We start from the raw sequence: 21,638 nt of genomic DNA on the forward strand, positions 1-21,638 counted from the left end.
ACACTGCAGAAGCTGGCTGGGCAATAAAATCTGCCTCTCTCCTAACAGCCCAGAGAAGCCTTTTAGCATTTACATTCGACAGAAGCCAAAAGCCAGGAGCCCCAAGAGGGGGCCCACATCATCGTTCCAATCCAATCCGAGTTCAATAAATGTCTCTGATAGGACACCAAAACACAGGCAGCAAAAGAAAAAAATAGCCAAACAGGATACCAGCAAAATAAAAATCTTCTGAGCTTCAAAAGACATCATCCAGAAAGGCAACCTACAGAATGGAAAAGAATATTTGCAAACCATATATCTGATCAAGGAGCTGTATCTAGAATATAAAGGGCCGGACAACTCAAACAATAAAAAGGCAAATAATCTAATTTTAAAATGAGCAAAGGATTTAAACAGACATTTCTCCAAAGATGCACAATGGCCCATGAGCATGTGAAAAGATGACTGTCATCACTAGTTGTTAACCTCAGGAAAATGTAAATCAAAATCACAATGAGATGTCACTTTCTATCCACAAGGATGGCCAGGATCAAAAAGATACAAGACCACCCTGACCGTCAAACCCAGCACCGGAACCTCTCACAGCCAGCCATCCGCACTCACTCCCAACGCACCCCTGCGCTGCTGCTGTGGGTGCCCCAGGCGATGCCCTCTGACTCTGGCAGAGCAGGGCAGGCAGCTGTAGGGGACAAGAGCAGCAGAGGGGCTCACCTCTGTGCCTCCCTAGACCCTTAGACGGGCATCTACCCTGGCCCTCTCGTCCCAAGCTGTCCCTATATTCCTGCAACGGCTTCTTCCCTCCCTAGCGACCTGGCCAGAGAGTTGCCTACGATGAGCGGCAGAGTCAGAGACCAGACCTGCAGGTCTGAGGGCTGAGCACAGGAAGGATAAATGATACGCCACACAAGGTCTACATCCTCATTCCCGGAACCTAGAAATACACCACCTTAGATGCTCAAACGGACTTTACACATGTGATTAAGGATACTGAGATGAGGGATTATCAGATAAATTCCGGGGACAGGAATTATACAAGGTGACAAGATGTCTTGTCACAGCAGAGCAAGGAAGCAATCAAAGACTGCAAGGGTTATGTCCAAAAGACTCAAGGGCCAACTCCACAGGGCCTCGTGGATCAAGGAGGACAAGGTGAGCATCAGTGAGAATAACAACAGCAAAGGCCTAAAAGGCACGGAGTACACTTCAACCCACGAGCTCACAATTACACGCAAAAATAAACAACAAAACTCACCAGTTACCTTCAGATGATGTAAAGCAACGAGCTCATTCCTCTGAAAGACGGTAAATAAAGAAAGCCTTTCCCGTGTGAGCCGAAGAGCTGACGAGGGCACTTCCTCTCTGCAGAAGTCTTTGACCTGATTCAGGAGTGAGCGTCTTGGATTATCACTCTGCAGCCCCCAGGAAGGAATGAAGCTAGACAGCCACCTTCAGGACCCGCTCATCACCCAGTAGAACGCCCACGCCCCCATGCCACAGTCTTGCCGACTAGCCCCGGTCGGGCGCAGGCTCCAGCTGCGACCACCAGGTCACCAGAAAGAGAGGGAGGAGGAACCTGCTCAACACGCCACATGGACACAGGCAGTGAGAGCTCCGCCGTGGCCACACAACAGGACAACAAGCCAAGCTCCCCAACAAATAGACTGGAGAGCAAGAGGGAGGAAACGGCTGTGTCCATCACAAGTGACAGTGGCCCATTAGAACCCACGAACCTTACTTAACACTTATTTAAACAACAGCCACATACAAAAAGAAAAGAGACTGAAAACTTTTTGAGACAATGGGGATTTTAAATGACTGATTATTTGATGGATTCACGTGTTGATGTGTTAAAGCTGTGACAATGGTATTACGGTCGCATGTTCGGAAGACACCCGCATGACGGTAGAACTGCTTTGGAACAATACAGTGAGGCAGGCCTGGCCCTGCTCAGCCATCGCTGAAGATGGGGACAGCAGCCTAGTCCGGTCGCATGTTCGGAAGACACCCGCATGACGGTAGAACTGCTTTGGAACAATACAGTGAGGCAGGCCTGGCCCTGCTCAGCCATCGCTGAAGATGGGGACAGCAGCCTAGTCCGCTCCTTATTGTCTTTTCACTTTCGTAAATGTTTGAAATTTTCCGTAATAAAAAATGAAAGATAGCCAGTGAAGGTGCTAGATTTGGACGGGGGTATCACTCTGTTCTGTTTTGCTGTTTATTATTTGTTGCAAACATAAACCTGGGCTCACAACTGTGGAAGGTTACACCCTCCCAGCTCAGAGAGAAATTTCAGAGCCAGAGGACCTCATGGCCACTAAGTTTCCACGATTCCCTGGAAGAGTCACATATAAACACACTTGTGATCATTACCAAACGGCAGGACAAGCCCAGTGCACCCCGGCGTCCCTTCCCAGTTTTAAGGACGAATCATGTATGGGCCCCCGCAAGAGATGGGAATGAGCCAGGGCGCCGCTGGTCTCTAAGCCACGAGCCACAGCCATGACTAACTAGGAAACTAGGACAACAGCTACCATTCAACAGCTAATTCAACAACAATACAAGTAACCTTCATGGTAAAAATGAGAACCTCATTTGCCTACCTCAAAAATAACCAAAGCAAAGCAAGCCAGTGAAGCTGGGGGGCCCTGGGAACCCTACTTTCCCAGATGGCCCTCCACGGCGGGGCTCTCTCAGCCCAGCACAGTGCAGAGCTGTCACCGTGACTCAACGGAGGGCAAGCCTCATCCCCAAAGCTGCTCCAGAAAACAAAAGTCTCAGAAGTCCCAGGTGGATGGCCCTTCCCTAGGCCTGGCTTGGCCCCCACGCTCCTCCCAGCTGTCCTTCTGACCCTGGGCCACTCCCCCTTCTGCTGCTCCTCTTGGTTTGAAGGAGGGGAGGGGCATGGTGACATCCCTTTTTAATTAAGGCTTTCTTACACGGAATCTTTGCAAAGAGCCCTGTCCTGGAGTGAGTTTGTGTGAGAGGGAAGAACAGATCAGCGGAGGAGCTTCCAACCATAAACATTCCCAGAGCTGCGAATATGTGCCCCTGGCCACAGGATTACACGTAGGAAGCCAGCACACGCTAGGCTATCATTACCATCTCACCCATCTCCCGTGGCTGACGGGGATCGGGGGAAGAAAGGGTGGGGGCCGGCCGGAAGCCCCGTGGGCCGAAGCCACCCCAGGCCCGCGGCCCAGACCACCAGGCCGCGCAGGCTGGCCTCCTGAGGCTGTCCCTGGCAAGCCGCCCCACGCTGGAGCCAGGCTGCCGGCAAAGCGCTGCTCACTGCCGCTTTCTTCACATGTGGTTTGATTGACGCAAATCAAGAGGCAAGCAAATGATTCATAACTGTCCAAGCACAGGGCTCACCCAGAAACGGCAGGAGCCCAGACTTGCTGATTCACCAAGAAACGGCTTTGTGTACCGGAGGCGCTGTTGGTCGGGACGCTATCATGTATGCACACGGAGCTCTGCAAATGTGATGGCAGTGGCGATGTCATGGCCCACGGAGTGACAGCAGACCCTAACCCCACCAACAGGCAGCAATGCAGGGCCGCCACGAGGGGGACACACATGGAAGAACAGCAGCCACCGCCCCTGCCTGCACGGTCTGTGTGTGTGCGGGTGGCACGCCTGGGTTCGGCACTGCCACCCTGCGACTCCAGGTCCAGCCTCAGAGTGAGGCTGGGGGCCTCTGCTGTGCCTGGTCCCACTCCCCACCCCTCAGGCTGCCAGGCACATCCATGATGCAAGAAGGCAAGATAGAACGCCAGGACCCCTGCCTTCCAGGAGCTCACAGGGAGGGGAAGACACCCAGGGGAGCCCCAGATAGCTCCTCATGGTGCCACGTGCCACCCTGAAGGTATGAGGCGGAGAAGATGAAGCTCCTCTGTCACCTGCCTCATTTGGGAAAGCTTCCCTGAGGAGGAGAGGCCTTAAAAGGATGGGCGGGAAGGCACCAGGCAGTGGTGGACAGGCTCCGCCCAAGCAGATGGCCAGCATGCTCTGAGCCAGCGCAGGCCAGGGACCTCTGGGGCTGGGACTGCCCTGGGGCCAGGCAAAGAACCAGTGTTCCTCCACTGCCAGGGAGGACTGCGCAGGGACCTGACTCACGGCAGACACCGACCCCCACGCCAGCAAGTTCACTCTGGTGGCAACGCAGAGAACCTGCAGATGGCAGACAAGTTAGAGCAGCTGCACCAGTCTTACAGAGGCAGGGAGAGGCCCCGAACCAGAGAGCGGGTGCGGACCCTTGGCAAGTATGCCTTGGAAGTGTTGAGGGGAGAAGGCGTCAAGTCGTGGTCCCGCCAACAGAGAGGCCTGTCTAACTGGCTCAGCAGCCCCTCTGCCTCCAGCTCCCTGTGTCTGGACCCCAGGCCACAGGACGGGGGCAGGAGTGGGACAGGCACCTGGGTTCTGCATGTATGGCCTGTGCCACCTTCAAAGCAGCCCTGACGGACCTCCCAACTAGGCCGGAGATTGCTCCATTGGTCATCAGTGCTGTTCCTGAAACGGCTTCACCAGTCATGGGGACCTAAGTCCCTCTAGCCGGAGATGAGACACCAATACACCCCAGACACCATCTGCTCTCCAGACACAGGCCACTTCCTGGACATTGCCTGCTGCCTGGACACTGCCCGCTGCCTGGACACTGCCTGCTGCCGGAACACTGCCTGCTGCCGGGACACTACCCACTGCCTGGACACTGCCTGCTGCCGGGCCACTGCCTGCTGCCTGGACACTGCCTGCTGCCTGGACACTGCCCGCTGCCCACACAAAGGCCGGCTGCAGAGGCCAGCAGAGCAGCAGAGCCAGGCGAGGCAGGAGGGCAGAGGGAGGCCAGGGGGACTGACAACAGGCTCCAGGGTGAAGCCATCACCAAGTGATCAGGTCTGCGTACGAGTTCATTCTTCTTGCAACACTGTCTGTCACCGTGCCACAAAATCCCCCAACCCTGACCCCCTAACACACACCCCTCTAGCCCTTGGGGAACACCACTCGAGAGTCAGCTGTGGAGCCTCCCCTGCTCTGTGCAGCCCCTTTCCACTGCCGCGCCCTTCTGGGCCTGCATTTGCCCCTGCTGGTGGCACCTGGGACTCTGCACGGCACTAATATTTTGCAATTCTCTTTCTTAACCATTCTTGAAAGCAGGGACGGGGTCCTGCTCACCTTGGTGTACCCAGCATCTGGTATAGTGGGGTCCTGAGGCTAGCAGAAGGATCAGTAAAAGAAGAAAACATGTATTTGGAGGACAACCACACTCCCAGAGCCGAGCCCGGTGAGCTCAGCTTCTGAAGGTCCCCAGAAATAGCAGATTCCCTCTTGTTCCCGGTCTGTCCAGTAAGGCCTTTCCAAAGGCACAAGGGTGAGAGGTGGGGAGAGGAGGAGCACCAAGCTCATTACCAGAAGGGAAGCTGGAGAAACGACAGGGAAGCCCAGAAGCGCAGACCCAGGTGGACAGGCCCTGGGCCACCACCCTGGGAGGACGGGCCGGTCAGCAGGAAGGAACATGTTTATGGTCTCTGCGCTGTTGGTGCCAGTCACGCCACGGTGGCCCATCGCTGATCATCACACGTTCTGTACTCCGGAGCAGGAACCAGGGTCTCAGGGCACTTCCACAAGCTCACCGGACACGTGCCCACTCTCACCACATGCATCCCCGGAACCAGTGAGGCCAGTTCTAGCTGCCTAAAAGGGCCACACAGCCGCCCAGCCTGGTGTAGCCACAAGGGCCCTGGCTTGATAATGTCTGCTTTGGAAAGACACTTCCAGAACGCCTAACAGCGCTTAGCAAACTCACACAGAAAACACCTGCGTTCCACAGCAACTCCATCCGGGCCGGGACCCAGGCCTGCAGCAGTTCCTACTACTCAGGTTCTCAGATCTGCCGGAAACAAATAACTGAGAATACTCTCCGCTCAGCAGGCCCCAGTCACACACCCCAGCCACACACTCCAGCCACACACGCCAGCCACACACTCGGCTCCCCGTCTCTGCTGAGCAGGCCCCAGCCACACACCCCAGCCACACACCCCAGCCACACACTCCAGCCACACACTCCAGCTACACAATCCAACCACACACCCCAGCCACACACCCTAGCAACACACTCTAGCCACACACTCCAGCCACACACCCCAGCCACACACCCCAGCCACACACTCCAGCTACACACTCCAGCCGCACACTCGGCTCCCCGCTGGTGGAGGCCACCTGGAGGCTCAGGGTGTCTTGAGAAATGAACAGGTGCTCACCATTGGCTGGAAAGGGTTGAGTTTTCAAATTATCCCACCACAGACATTAGAGAAAAAAAGAAAAAAAAAAAAAAACAGACTGGTAACAAAGCATCAAGCCAAGGGGGGTGACTTCACCCTGAGGACCCCTCCAGTGGCAGTCTTCCAAGAAGAGGTGCCCAGCAACCAGTATTTTCTACAAGGCCACAGAAAGCATTTGTTTAAAAAAAAATTGACAATCTAATTGGTAAAGAAAAGGATAATTTTTAAAATGTAAAAACATATTTTGGGCCAGAACAAGGGCTCATGCCTATAATCTCAGCATTCTGGGAGGCTGAGGCAGGCAGATTGCTTGAGCCCAGGAGTTCGAGACCAGCTTGGCCAACATGGCAAGACACCATCTCTACTAAAAGACAAAAATTAGCCGGGCATGGTGATGAGCAGCTGTAGTCCCAGCTACTCAGAAGGCTGCAGCAGGATCGCTTGAGCCCAGGACGCAGAGGCTGCAGTGAGGCGAGATCATGCCACTGTACTCCAGCCTGGGTGACAGAGGGAGACTGTCTCGATAAAAACAAAAAACATGTTTTGTACCACATGTCAGTCAAAATAAGTGGCCGAAGGCTGTGGTTTGCTTTAATTCACCTTCTAAGGTGGCTCTGGGCCTTCCCTCAGGAAACGGCTTTCCTGCCCATCAGTGTGGCTCTCTTCCTCTTTAAACATGAGGACCGTTGGGGCCGGGAAGACCACGCTCCTGAAGCCAGGTGCAGTAGTGTGGACATGTAGTTCCAGCTACTCAGGAGGGCGCCTGGAGCCCAAGAGCTCGAGGCCAGCCTGGGCAATAGTGTCAGACCCTATCTCTTCCAAACAAACAAATAAAAAGACTATGCTGCCGGCAGGACTGAAAAACCAGAAAGAAAGAAAAGTGGAGCTGGTGTGGGGCCACACCCTGCCCCAGGCGGGGAAAGTGGTTGGAGGTAATGGGGCAGCAGGGCCCACAGGCCGGAGGGCTCCCCTCCTGATTCCAGGGCATCAGCAAACTCAAATTTCATAATGGCTTTTGCTTGCAAAAGCAAAGTCCCTGATTTGCTGTTTCTCCCAGGAGACTCTGGGCTGCTAAGAAGGCAAAGCCTGAGGTCTGTGCCTGACCAGGAGATGCTCACGTTTCTGAGCTGAAAACAGTGACTGAATAAATGACTCATTAGAGGGATCAATGAACAAACTGGCACCAGGCACTAAATTCACACTTGATCCCCTCAGCCTTATAATAAACTCATGAGGCAGTTCTACTACATCCATCTTACAGACGAGAAAATCAAGGTTCGAAGAAACTAAGTAATGCTCCCAATATCTAGGCAGAAAAGCTGGGGTTCAGGCCCGTCTCTCTGCCTCTGAAGTCTGTCCTCTCTCCACCGTCCCAGCAGAAAACCTCTCCCTAGAGAGGACACTGTCGGGGTGAGGAGCAGAAGGGCAGGGGTGGGAGCAGCCCAGGGTGGAGTGAGCTGGGACAGCTTCAGCAGCAGCAGAAGCCGGAAATCTCACGCAGCCCCCACCGTGCCTCCCACAAATGAAGGTCTCCCGAGAGCAGGGGACCTGGGGACAAGAACCAGCCACACCAGGCCAGGCCCGCAGGGGGCATGGGATGGGGGCGACTGAGTGAGGAGTGTCCCCTACCCTCACCACAAGAGTCCAGGTGGAAACCGCGCCCTCAGGATGAATGGCCAGCTCTCACCGGGCTTCTCCACGCCTTCCCCAGGACCCTTCCCCAATGTTTCCAAAGTGGCCACAAACCATGAGTGGCCTGTCTGACGTTTCCCTCCCCGAATTCTAGGATCAGTAACTGTGGTCCACAGGAAGTGAGGATCCCACCTCTCGGGAGCATCTCATCCCTTCCACTCCTGCGGAAGAGGGCAGCACCCCCAACCCCAAAGTGCCTGTGTTTCCTAGCACCCTGGGATTCCAGCTCGTCAGCTAAGAACTGGCCATGCTGACGAAATCTCCTTATGCCACTTGAGACATGTGCTGGTTCTTGTGGCATCAACCCTGAAAAACATGCTGGTCAAAGAAAAAAAAAAAGGCATCTGGAAATTTCTACCTTATATTCTCTCGTTTTTAACAATGCCAGCAACCCGAGAGTGGGGGCAAAGCTGATGTGCGAGTGCCTCGTACTCCCGAGACGCTGTGTTAAAGAAGGAAAGAAGGCCACATGCCCTGAAAGCACATTTTGCCCCAAACTGCCTTCACGTTACACGCACGAAGAACATTAGAGGAATACAGAGCTGTTTCTGGGAAGCCAGCTCCACTGTATGAAACATTGAGTCACCATGACTCAGCCGTGCCCACTGGTCCCTCCGATGGGCCAGCCAGGGGCACAGAAGGCAGGCAGGTGACCCGGGCACTGCACGCCTCCACCTGGTCCCAAATGCTGAAGCCTCCAGACAACTTTTTTAAGTAAGGAAAACAAGGCCCCGGGGAGCAGGTGCATTGGGGCCTCTGCCAGGAGGCTCGGGGGCCTTTCTCCCGCCTGAGGAAGACACCAGGCACAACAAAGATGCGACGCAACATCCTGGAACTGTCTGCTGTTAACAGGGGATGGCAAACTCCATCCAAGTCTTCTCCCTATGCACACATGTGTGTAAACCATGTACACCACTCTACAATGTACACACCACTCTACAATGTACGTACCACTCTACAATGAACACACCACTCTACACAGAATGTACACACCACTCTACAAAGAATGTACACACCACTCTACAATGAACACACCACTCTACACAGAATGTACACACCACTCTACACAGAATGTACACACCACTCTACAATGAACACACCACTCTACAATGTACGTACCACTCTACAATGAACACACCACTCTACACAGAATGTACACACCACTCTACACAGAATGTACACACCACTCTACACAGAATGTACACACCACTCTACAATGAACACACCACTCTACAATGAACACACCACTCTACAATGAACACACCACTCTACAATGTACACACCACTCTACAATGTACACACCACTCTACAATGAACACACCACTCCACAATGTACACACCACTCTACAATGTAAATACCACTCTACAATCAACACACCACTCTACAATGAACACACCACTCTACAATGTACACACCACTCTACAATGTAAATACCACTCTACAATGAACACACCACTCTACAATGAACACACCACTCTACACACAATGTACACACCACTCTCAATGTACATACCACTCTCAATGTACACACCACTCTATAATGAACACACCACTCTACACACAATGTACACACCACTCTACAATGTACACACCACTCTCAATGTACACACCACTCTACAATGTACACACCACTCTACACACAATGTACACACCACTCTCAATGTACACACCACTCTCAATGTATATACCACTCTACAATGAACCCACCACTCTACACACAATGTACACACCACTCTCAATGTACACACCACTCTGAATGTACACACCACTCTCAATGTACACACCACTCTACAATGAACACACCACTCTACACACAATGTACACACCACTCTCAATGTACACACCACTCTACAATGAACACACCACTCTACACACAATGTACACACCACTCTCAATGTACACACCACTCAGTGTACACACCACTCCACACAATGTACACACCACTCTCAATGTACACACCACTCTACAATGAACACACCACTCTACACACGATGTACACACCACTCTACAATGTACACACCACTCTCAATGTACACACCACTCTCAATGTACACACCACTCTACAATGAACACACCACTTTACAATGTACACACCACTCTCAATGTACACACCACTCTACAATGAACACACCACTCTACACACAATGTACACACCACTCTCAATGTACACACCACTCTCAGTGTACACACCACTCTACACACAATGTACACACCACTCTACAATGTACACACCACTCTACACACAATGTACACACCACTCTACAATGTACACACCACTCTACACACAATGTACACACTACTCTACAATGTACACACCACTCTACACACAATGTACACACCACTCTACAATGTACACACCACTCTCCACACAATGAACACACCACTCTACACACAATGTACACACCACTCTACAATGTACACACCACTCTACACACAATGTACACACCACTCTACAATGTACACACCACTCTACACACAATGTACACACTACTCTACAATGTACACACCACTCTACACACAATGTACACACCACTCTGCAATGTACACACCACTCTCAATGTACATACCACTCTACAATGTACACACCACTCTGCAAACAATGTACACACCACTCTACAATGAACACACCACTCTACACACAATGTACACACCACTCTCAATATACACACCACTCTACAATGAACACACCACTCTACACACAATGTACACACCACTCTACAATGTACACACCACTCTCAATGTACATACCACTCTACAATGTACACACCACTCTACAAACAATGTACACACCACTCTACAATGTACACACCACTCTACAAACAAAACATGTGATGTTCCAGGATTCGCTCGCCCACAGTCAGCCACGCATGCAGGAGCAATGCTGAGGCCGAGGGTGCAGAGGGAGCTTGACAGTCAGTGGAAGAATGCGCTCCACAAGAGGACACCACGGGCCTGGCCCGCAGAGGACTATGAGGGCAGGGGCTGGTGACTGAAGCTGGCTGGAAAGGCCTCTCTGAGGAACTGAGGCTTAAGCTAAAAAAACTCTGAATGATGCTGTGTCTCTGAGATTCGGAAGAAGGGGCTCCCAGCAGCAGAAGTGGCCAGGGTGCGGGCCGGAGGTACAGGAGCTGTGGAGCTCCTCAAACAGCAGAAAGCCTGGTCTCATGGCTACCGCCCCCCATGAGCAGGATCAGTGCCGACGAGGCTGCAGCGAGTGTCGGGCTGGCCACCGCGAGGGGCCTGGGACGCCACTGCCGGCAGAGGCTAGAAGGGGCCTGATCACACCTGGGCGTTTCCACCATAAGAACACAAAGGCCCTGCGAGCAGAGAAGAGAGCACTGCAGTACAGAAATCAGGAAGGCAGAGTTGTAAGCACTGATTGCATTTGTTTTAATGTGACTTATTTAGTCGTAAGTTTAGCTAATTTCGTTTTCATAATGGCTGTGTTTGGCAACCCACTTCAGCGAGCGGTAACAGCAGTGCCGGCCACCACGGGCGGTCGTGGAATTGGAGAGGATCAGGCAGCCTTGATGGCGTTTTGGTGGAAGCACTGTCACAAAGGGATGATGGGCAGGCTGTCGGGAGTTAGGAGAAGAAAAGCAAAATACATTTGCTAGCTTCTGGCTTGAATGCCTGGGCTGACTGGAGGGGCCATGTAGTGCCGGGGAGAAGTGGAGAGCAGTTCCAACATTGCTGGGGGACAGTAGTGCTGCCTCGGGATCTGCAGCGGTGAGGCCCCGAAGGCGCTGAGGGCGTCGGCGCAGGGGCCCCCAGCCAGTCACAGTTCCCGCTTCTGCACCCCAGGGCCTCTGAAAACTGTGAAGTCCATGCCGCGGTCTCCACGCCCAGTGGCTTTCCACGTCTCTCCACATGACACTCACCTGCTGCCCATCACAGGCTGCAGACACACGGAGAGGAGCCCAAGTGGTGTCTGAAGCAGGACTCTCCGCCAGGAGAGTGCGGGTCCTGAGCCCAGCTACAGGGAGCCGACCACAGGGGAGCCGAGGACACTGATGGCAGGACTGGCTGCGCTTCTGATGAATGTGGTTTGGGATGCCGGGTGAGGGACAGAGGGAGCGGGCCAGGGAGTGGGCAGAGTGAGCCAACGCATGGGGGCAGCCCTGAGCCACTGTGCTGACCCAGTGATGGCCAACAGCATGCTCCATCACGGGGACCCTCCGCGGGGCCTCGGGGAGCATCGCAGAGCTGCCTCCCTGAGGAATGGGGGCAGGTGCATTGTGGCCCTCGTAGTCAGGGGTGACCCTGAGAGCAGCTTCCACACACGCCAGGTGACATGCATGAAAGCCCATCAGGTGCCACTGGGCATCCGGTGCCAACAGAGGCAGAGGCAGGTGAAAGGCAAGATGCCCCTGCATGAAGATGGTCCCAGCACACACAGAGCAGGCCACCACGGTAGGGACTGGGTGGGAGGTGGGGCCTCCAGGATCTGCAGGGGGAAAGGCACCAGACGGTGAGCGCCCACACCCCAGAGCCAGAGGCCCTTCCACTCTCCAGTGTCCTGGAGACCAGTGTCCCGGTTCAAAAGTAAATACACAAGCAGCCCTCCCACAGGAAGCTGAGGAGAGTCTGGGCTGCAGACTGGGGAGACCCGGGATCAGGAAACTTTTGTTTCATTGTGTTTTTTAATGTAAGTAATTAGGGTATATTTAGAGGCTCAGAAAGGAAGCCAGAGACAAGTGACAAAACTTACAAGGAAAATGAGAGGATATTCACGATGAAAGGAGAGATGGGATCAAAAGCATGAAGGAAGCCCAGAGACAAGTCGTCTAAATGCATCCATCAGTCTACCAAGCCATCAAATAAAATACATCCCACCCCCACACCTAGACAATCTACAATCTACCTTCATGGCAACCTGGAAGGCCAGGTTCAAAGTTCAAAGTTCAAAGACTGCAGATGGTACAGAGAAAGCGTTACACAGTGAGAAAACAGGCAGCTGGATGAGCACAGAGCCACGGTGGAGGGGGACAGAGCCACGCTAAGGAGGAACACAGCCACGCTGGGGGTGGGAGGGGCACATCCCTGCTGGGAGTGGAGAACGCGCCGCGGCTGGGCCCCCAGGTTCGCGGCTGTGCAGCGCGGCCAGAACGCTGAGCCGGTGCTCTTCCCTGGCATCCTGCACTTCCTGGGTAAGGAAGGAGAAGCCTGACAGCAAGGGGTTCCACCGAGGCTGGGGCTTCGCTAGTGTGCGGGGAGGCAGAGGAGCAGTGCCGGCTGCCAGCAAGTGTCTCCGCCGCGGGACCTGTCATCCCAGCTGGTGGGGAGAAAACGAAGCTGGGTAAAAGGGGCTGAGAGAAAGCTGGCCAAAGGTTGGGCTTTTGAAGTACTAGAAACTTCCTCTTCTGGGGAGGTGGCAGACAAGTCATCTTACAGGCTCTTGTGCTGTGGAAACCCCAGGTTCTGCATAAGACATACCTTCTGTCACACTGCTGGGCTCACCAGCAGTAAGGAAACCCTCCAACAAGCCAGAAATATATAATTAAGGGAAACAAAAGCAACTCGAGCTGACAGGAGAGTTGAGGGCAGCGGGTGGAGGACTGCATGGGGGTCAGGACCAAGGTGAGCCCAGAGCTGCAGCGTTCAGGATGCAGGGGCTGGAGTCCAGGGCAGCTCCCAGGAAATGCACGTGGCATGCCTATCAGAAGAACGGCCTCCTCACTCCCATCCCTCTATTTCCAAACAGTAAGACCAGCGAGACATACGCTCCCAAGCAAACACAAGCCAACACAGAAAGAAGTGAAAAAAGGCAGCAAACACATCAAGAGACAGTCAAGTTCTTCAGTTACTCATATCATTAGAAATGGTACGATTACTGTTTCTGAAACTTTCAAAGAATCTCTTAATGCTTTATTCACTATCATTTTCCCCATGTATGTTTTGATTAAATAAAAAGTTTATGAAAATACTTGAAAAATTTTAAGTAATGAATCAGAGGAAGCAACAGAATTGTCAAAATTAATCATTTTAGGAAAAGAACAAAGTAGACTTTCAAAAATAATAAGTGTAATTGATGCATTTGAAAAAAAAGAAAACCCTCAATGAATGATTTAAGCAATAAATGCCATGCAAAAATAAAAAGGAGATTCAGTGAGTGAGAAGATCCTGACGAAGAAATCAGCTGAGCAGAGGGAATCAAAATACAAAAATGAAGGAGAGCCCAAATCCTGTATTTTGTATTCTGAAAGTAAAAGTCCAAGGAGAGTTGAAAACCCATAAGAGCCACCTGAGGAGGTGTGACAGCTGACCCTGCAGGACTGGGAAGGAAGGGAAGGAAGGAAGACTATGGAGCAATATTTAAAGGGGCACTAGCTGCAGATTTCCAGGACTGATAAAACACACAAACTCACAGACACAGAGGCAAACATATGCCAAGACAACAGGGTGCTCCACACCCGAACACACCCTGACAAAACTGGGAGCATCAAGGACAAAAGAAGATGTGACGAGCAGCCAGTAAGACACAGACAGACAAGGAAGGAGCAGCTGCTATGCTGAGGTAGGCCGGCCAAGGATGAGAAGAATACACTAAACGTGATGAAAGGAGAAAAAGAAAACTCACCTCCAAGTTTTGCCTAACAGTCACTCAGGCATGTTGGTGAAATAGAGACATTTTCAGATCAGACACACATACACACGCAAGGACTGTATCACCAACAGGTCTACTAAAGCTACTCCTAAGGGGTATGTGTTCATCAAGAAAAGAGAAAGTGACCCCAGCAGGAGAGTGTCTGATGCAAGCAGGAAGGACAAGTGCACAGGGAGTTGGACACTGGCCAGGGCAGGGAATGTCCTGGGGACCTCTCGGACAATACGAGGCATTTGATCACGTCTATACCAGGATGGGGCATGTGTCACACTTCGTGAGCCCACAGTGATCCATCAGCATGAACTGCAGCAGTGCCTGGATTTCCTGTTTTCCCTGTGGTCCTCCTGTTCTGAGACCCCACCCAGGACCCCACTGTCCCTCCTTTATCCTCCTGACTCCTGAGGCTCCTTCGGCTGCGACGGTTTCTCAGACTTGCCTTGTTTTTAATGACCTTGACAGTTTAAGGTACTTGATTGGGTGTTTGCTAGAATGTCCCTTAATTAGAATTTGTTTGATGTCACGACCAGATGGGGTTGTATGTTTTTGGGAGGAAGGTCACAGAGACCAAGTGGCACCTCCTTACATCATCTCAAAGGTGTACTGTTGACACGACCTTTTAAAAACTTGGGATGGAAATGAAAATGCTAAGTGTCAAAACCTGTTGTAGGCACCCAATGCCTACTTCAAGGGAACTGTGTAGCTTATAACAGAAGGAAGGCTAAGAACTAATGGGAGCTGCACATCCAACCTCGGGAGAGAGAGAACACTGGGTGCAGCCAGCCACAGAAAGTACCAGGAAGATAAGAGCAGGCATTTAAAACACAGAAAGCTGACTTACAACTAAGGGAATCCACAAAGCCAGAGTGACTCAAAACGATTAATAGAGATTAATCAAGAAGAAGACTAAGTCATGTTGTAAATGAAAACGGGTACACAGAGACAAATCCAGCAAAGATGTAAACACCAGAAGCAAATCTATGACAATAAAATTGAAAACGTAGATTAAGTAGGACTCCTAAAAACTTTCTTTTAAATCCATACGACAGGAGTTAAAAGGTCAGGTTATTAGTAACCATTAAAGATGTTGAATCAGTAGTTAAAACATCAAACCACCAAGGAAATATGAACCCCAAATAGTCTGAGGTTAATTTTTACAAACTTTCAAGGAATAATTAATTCTAATCTTAAATAAACTATCCCTGTAAGTTAAAAAAAAAAAAGACATTAAAAAAGGAAAATTACCGTCCACTCCAATTCAAGAACAGAGATGAAGAATCCTGAAGCGCTAGCAAAGTATGAAAATGACAAGATTTATCACAAACAAGCTGAATCCACTGGAAGAGATAAGGGAAGTTTAACAGAAAATTAGAACAGAAAACTATATGATCATTACAACAGACGGAGTAAAAGCATTTGGCTAATGGAACACAGCTATCCATGAACTTAACTTGAAAAAGGGAATCTAAAATAACCTATGTCAAACATCATGCTTAAATTGGGAAAAATGTTAAAAATCTTCTCTTTAATGTCAAGGATGACAGAAGAAGTCCAGTATTTCTGCTCTTACTCAAAACTGAACTGGAATTCCCAGCTAGCACAGTAAGACAAGGAAAATAAACAATAAACAGAGGAACTGGAGAGGAAGACACTAAACTAGCATCGTTACATTAACAGTCTTTGTCTTAGAAACGCTGAAGAATTTACAGAAAAAAATTTTTAGAAATTATAAGATTTTAATAAGATGATTGGATATAAAAATAAAATATAAAAATCAACTGCAATTCCAAAAACTAGCAAGGGAAAACTTCATTAAAAAAAAAAGTATTGTCTGCAACAGAAAAACAAAACAACTACAATCTACCAAAGAATAAAGAATAAATCTAACTTGACACGTACAAGACCTTTATAGAGAAAATTATAAAAATCTATTGAAAAAAGACAGTAAAGAAGACCTGATGGAGGGAAAGAGAAGCCACACACACAAATATACTGTCAGGATGCCAACCCTGCCTTCAAATTCATCCATAGAGTCAATGCAATTCCAATCAAGTTTCAGGCTAGGCTTTTTAAAGGAACTTGTCTCTAGACAAGTCACAGCTTAGGAGGAGCTGGGACAATTGCAGGGAGGGGGCTGAGTGCGGCTGCAGCGCCTGTCAAGGAGACAGTGCCCTGCTGGCCCCAGGACAGGCTCTGGAGCAGCTGAGCACAGGGAGGGTCCAAAACAGATTGAACTTGGAGGATGAGCTGGCCGCACAGCTATCCCAGAGAAAGGGTGTAAAGTGTCAAACATTATGGTTCTCAAAATGAGAAAAGAAAATGAAACTGATCCCTACCCTGCACCCCACACAAAAACCAAAGGCTTAAGTATGAAAGACAAAACGTCAAAGGCCTTAAGAGAAAATATACAAGGTTATCTTTATGGCCTTGAGGTAGGGAAGGTTTTTTGGTGGTTGTTTTGTTTTTAAATGAAATACGAAAAAGCACTAACCACAAAAGAAAAGGTCTGTGTTTTGTCTTAGTCGAGGTGTCATTTAAGAACTGTTTTTGCATATAACTTTTCTTATGTTACAATATGTGTGTGTGTGTTTCCAGATCAAGGAAGTCAAGTAAAACACTTCTAAGTAACATTTTTTCCTTCTTCACTCACTAAACCTTTACTGAACTCCAACTAAGTGCCCAGCACCAGGCCAATAAAGAATAAAAAGACAGGAGGAGCAGAGGTCTTTTCTTCTGGACCCTGGAAATCCAGGCTGGGGAGAGAGCACACATCACAGGGCAGGAGCAGCAGCCCCTCAGCCACTGTGTTGGGCACGCAGGGCCCCTCCCAGCCACCTGGCTCATCTGATGTGGGAGCCCACGGAGAGCAGAGAGCACCCCCCAAAGTCCCCGCCTGATGGGGCACCAGGGCTCTGCCCACTGCCTGATCCTGCCCAAACTCTGAGAATGCCCCTGGTTATAACCCTCAGTTTCCCTACTGTACACACTGGTGCACAAATCTGCATAAACCCTCACTTCATAATCATCCTTCAAATTACACCTAACCTTATCCTCTTGATGGTTCACCACTTCCTAAATTTTAAAAAAGCATCGTGATCTTTACTCACCATTTTTGAGTTAAGGAAAACAAATGAGAGAATAAAATTAACAAAGTTCTATCAACTACAGAAAAGATCTTATTTTCTAATCCAATTATGGCAAATAAAAAAGGCATCAAGAGTTAATATAAATGTACACTCCATTGAAATGGCTTAATCAACAGACACAACATTAACCAGGAAAAATTCACTCAAGTCTTGTCATTCAAACTTAAAATATATCAACATTTTTACTAAATTTAATTCATTATTTTTTTTCAAATGTGCACTAACATTTTCCATGTTGTCAGACTTTACTCTTACCTAGTTCCCTGTCGGCTGAGCTAATTCCTTAACTATAAAGAAACAGAGCACCCTAAGGCCAGGCTGTGGGGACACCCAGAACCAACGGCACGTGACATGAAGCACCAGCGACATGGGGACACCAGCACCAATGGCGTGAGGACGTCCAGCACCAATGAGTGGCCCATTTTATGTGGCTGAAGGACACCTTCTGTGTGGACTGGAGAGAATGTGGTAAAACTGGAGACCCTAGGAGTCCTCCATATCACCCCAAGAGAGTTTTGGAGAGAAAGGGGATTTAGAGTGTCGATCTTTAGAAAAATCAAACAGGCAGGGCAAGCTCCTGAAATGGGAGTAGGCACACACACACACACACACACAGGCACGTGCGCACAAGCAGTCACGTACACACATGTACGCACACACAAGCACACATGCGCGCACGCATGCATTCAGTATGCACGCGCATGCACACACACGCACGTACACACTCACGCACTCACGTACGCACACACGCGCATGCACGCACACACTCACATACGCACTCACGTACGCACACACGCGCACGCACTCACACACACACCACACACGCTCCCGTGTTTAGTGTGTTTCTAGGGCACTATGGGGAGGGCCGGGGTTCTATACAGGGCCTGGCCCACCTCAAAGTCCACGTGAAAGGCAGCCTCCAGGGCTCCTATGAAGTGGGTGGCTTCGCTCATTCACTCAGGAATTTTTCGTGGCACAGTAAGGCAAGGGGTGTGGATTTTTCTTTAAAAGCTTTATCCAATCATGACTAATGGAATAAGTGAGCCAGGCCTCAAGACAACCGAGGACAAAAGGAAAGAGCCGTTCAGAAGGCAGCGCCTGCCTCCACCTGCTGGTGCGCGCCTGGGACAGGGAGGACGGCAGGTTTTACCAAGCACTTTCAAACAGAAATCCAAGTTCCCAACAAAGAAAACCCCAAATACAATAGTCCCTGGGGTACTTGTTCAGCCCCCTTTTAACTGGGACGCTGCCGTCGAGTGCCAGGGGGCGTTATGAGAAAACTGAAAAGCATGGCGGGTAAGAACGTTCCAAGGCATGGCTCGCCTGCCAGGGCTGGCCCGGGCTGGCCAGGGCCAAGTGCACACTGGGGATGGGCCTTGCCAGCCACTGCGCACAAGCCAGGCCAGCTGCGACACCAAGGGCTTGCTGAAAATAGCCGGTGTTTGTTTACGTGGCCTGGGCTGAGAGCCTGATCGCCCTCAAAGAGGGGTCCCCCGGGTGGCGGGGGGCCTGAGGGCACACAGGAAGAGCTGCAGTGGGATTTTCAAAGAAACGTCATCATCTAGAGACCCTGGAGCTCTGGAAAGCAGGAAGGCCGCTAGGTCGCCCCTCTGGAACTTTGGTTTTCATGGGTGTCAATGCGCAGCAACCCATGGTAGGGCCCGAAGCCAGCCTGCTGCTCAGGCCTGGAGAATGAAAACAGCTTTAAAAGACAACCTACAATTAACACAGGGACAATTATCTTCCTAATTTAGGTTAATTTCTACTTACAGCCCTAGCTGGCAGGTCGGGGGAAGGGCAATATCTATTTAAGAGCTTCTTATTTGGTTCTTCTAAGTCCACACAGATATCATAAAGATTTCCAGTGTCCACCATCGCCTTCTAGAAAAGGGGCCTAAGCTCAAGAGTCCCAGCTAGCTGGGCCTTCTCCCCGGGAGCCGCCGATTACATTTGCATGAAAATAGAACCTTTGTTCGCAAGAGTTCCCGCTCCAGTGGATCCCTCCTTTGTCTGCAGCACAGCAACTGATGGGGCAGGATGCTGGTGTGTGCACACAGCCCAGCTCAGGACAGCCATGCCAGGGGCTGCGCGCACAGCCCAGCTCAGCCCAGCTCGGCCCAGCTCAGCCCAGCTCAGGACGGCCACGCCAGGGGCTGCGCACACGGCCCAGCTCAGCACGGCCACATCAGGGGCTGCACACACGGCCCAGCTCAGGATAGCCATACCAGGGGCTGCGCACACAGCCCAGCTCAAGACGGCCACGCCAGGGGCTGTGCTTGCCCATCGTGGCAGGGCAGGCAAGGGGACGGCCAGGATGGTAGGTGGGGCCCCAGGTGTTCCGGTGTTTTGTCAGTGTGGCTGGGGACTCCCAGCCGGGCGGGTGCTGCAACGCGCTGGCTCCCAGAGCACCTGCAGAAGCAGTCCCAGGGGACCCTGAGGTCACCTTCACCTGGTACGGCAGAAGCCAAGATGCCCTCGCTCACTGCTCTCTGCGTTCGAGCATACACCCCTTTCCAGCACGGGCTGTTTGTTAGATGTGTGACAAAAAGACCCTGGAGAGCTTCTGCACTGAGATGGGCAGTGGAGGCTGAGCCCCGCTGTCCATCTGGAGCGCAGAGCCAAACAAATCTGAAGGGCTGGCAGTGACCCCACCACTCCAGCGAGAAACCAGTACCCCTGTGGGCATACTTGGCAGGGCCCAGAAAATACAGAGCCACCAACCCACATCTAAAATGCATCTCTTTACTTCCAGAAAAGCAAGTTAATATATCCTATCTGGGACCTCGAGCCAAGTAATGGGTTAGGTCAAACAAGGCATGATCCAGTGTCATGAACTAGCAGACTAAGGCGGGAGGCTGGGTCGAGAGGATACTGTTTCTTTTTTGTTTCTTTGTCTGGAAGGGGGGTGATGGAAGTTCATTACCAGAAGCCAAGGAGGCTCTCTTTCACCAGGTCTCTCACGTGGACCTAGACCGTCCTTTTAATACCCAAATAGAAATTACAAGGGACTAAAAGCTGGGTGGAAACAGGTACCCAACAACACTAAGAGCAAAACCTTGCTCAGGCCTTTCAGTGGGAAAAAGAACATTTCCGATTTGAAGTTATCACTCAATAAATAGCAAGCTCCATTAGATACAGTTTTACTTAAAAAAATAACAGCTGAATGTCCCTATAGACATGAAATGAGACCACCCACCTGGCCTTCAGGTTCAGGTGTGAGGCCAGCGGCCAGCTCCCAGGTAGCCCAGAATCCCTTGGAAATGACTTTCCTTCCCAGGTACCTGCTCCAGCTGGGTCAGTCCTCACAAGGCATTTCCCAAAGGGCATCCCGTGAGGAATTTGTGTCCATGGGATACAAATTCCCTGAAATAATAAACCGGACAAGTCTCTTCTCGACAGATCCCAGGTGGCTTCTCTACTCGGGAGCTTCCCAGAGCTTGAATGTAGCAGTTGCCTTCTGAATTTCTCTGAGCTTCCCCCAAAGGGGTTTGACCAGGGCCTGTCCCCTGCCCTCGGTTTTTATGGTGAATAACTGCAAACACCTTGCAAAACTGCAGGGTCCCAGAAAACCCTATTTGAGAAGGGCCCTACTCTCCACAATCAAAGGGGGATAAAATCTACCCCAGCAGGGGCAGAACATTAACAAGGGTGGAGAGCAGCAAAGGAGCGTGGGAGAAAGGTCACATTCTTGCTACCATGAGGTGGTTAAGGGGTCAAGAGCCAGGCAGAAGCTGAGAGCAGGAGCCTGAGGCCCACCTGCTTATGGACACAGGGATCCCCAGACCAACGCACAGGGCACCTCCAGGCTTCCTGCAGTGGCTACGCACAGGGCATCTCTGGGCTCCCTCCAGCTGATGTGCTTCTAGCTGCTGTGCCTGGCCACGTGGTTTTCCTGTTTTGGGTCCACTGCACCCTAT

The 21,638-nt window shown here is 51.0% G+C and overlaps 1 protein-coding gene across 20 annotated transcripts in view; it reads right to left on the minus strand.

Annotated features, from left to right (window-relative positions):
• The window catches only part of HDAC4 (histone deacetylase 4), a 359,741-nt gene that overhangs the window by 231,242 nt on the left and 106,861 nt on the right, over positions 1-21,638 (minus strand). The window lies entirely within an intron of this gene.

This window comes from Pan troglodytes, chromosome 13 (assembly GCF_028858775.2).
Source record: "Pan troglodytes isolate AG18354 chromosome 13, NHGRI_mPanTro3-v2.0_pri, whole genome shotgun sequence".
NCBI lineage: Eukaryota > Metazoa > Chordata > Mammalia > Primates > Hominidae > Pan > Pan troglodytes.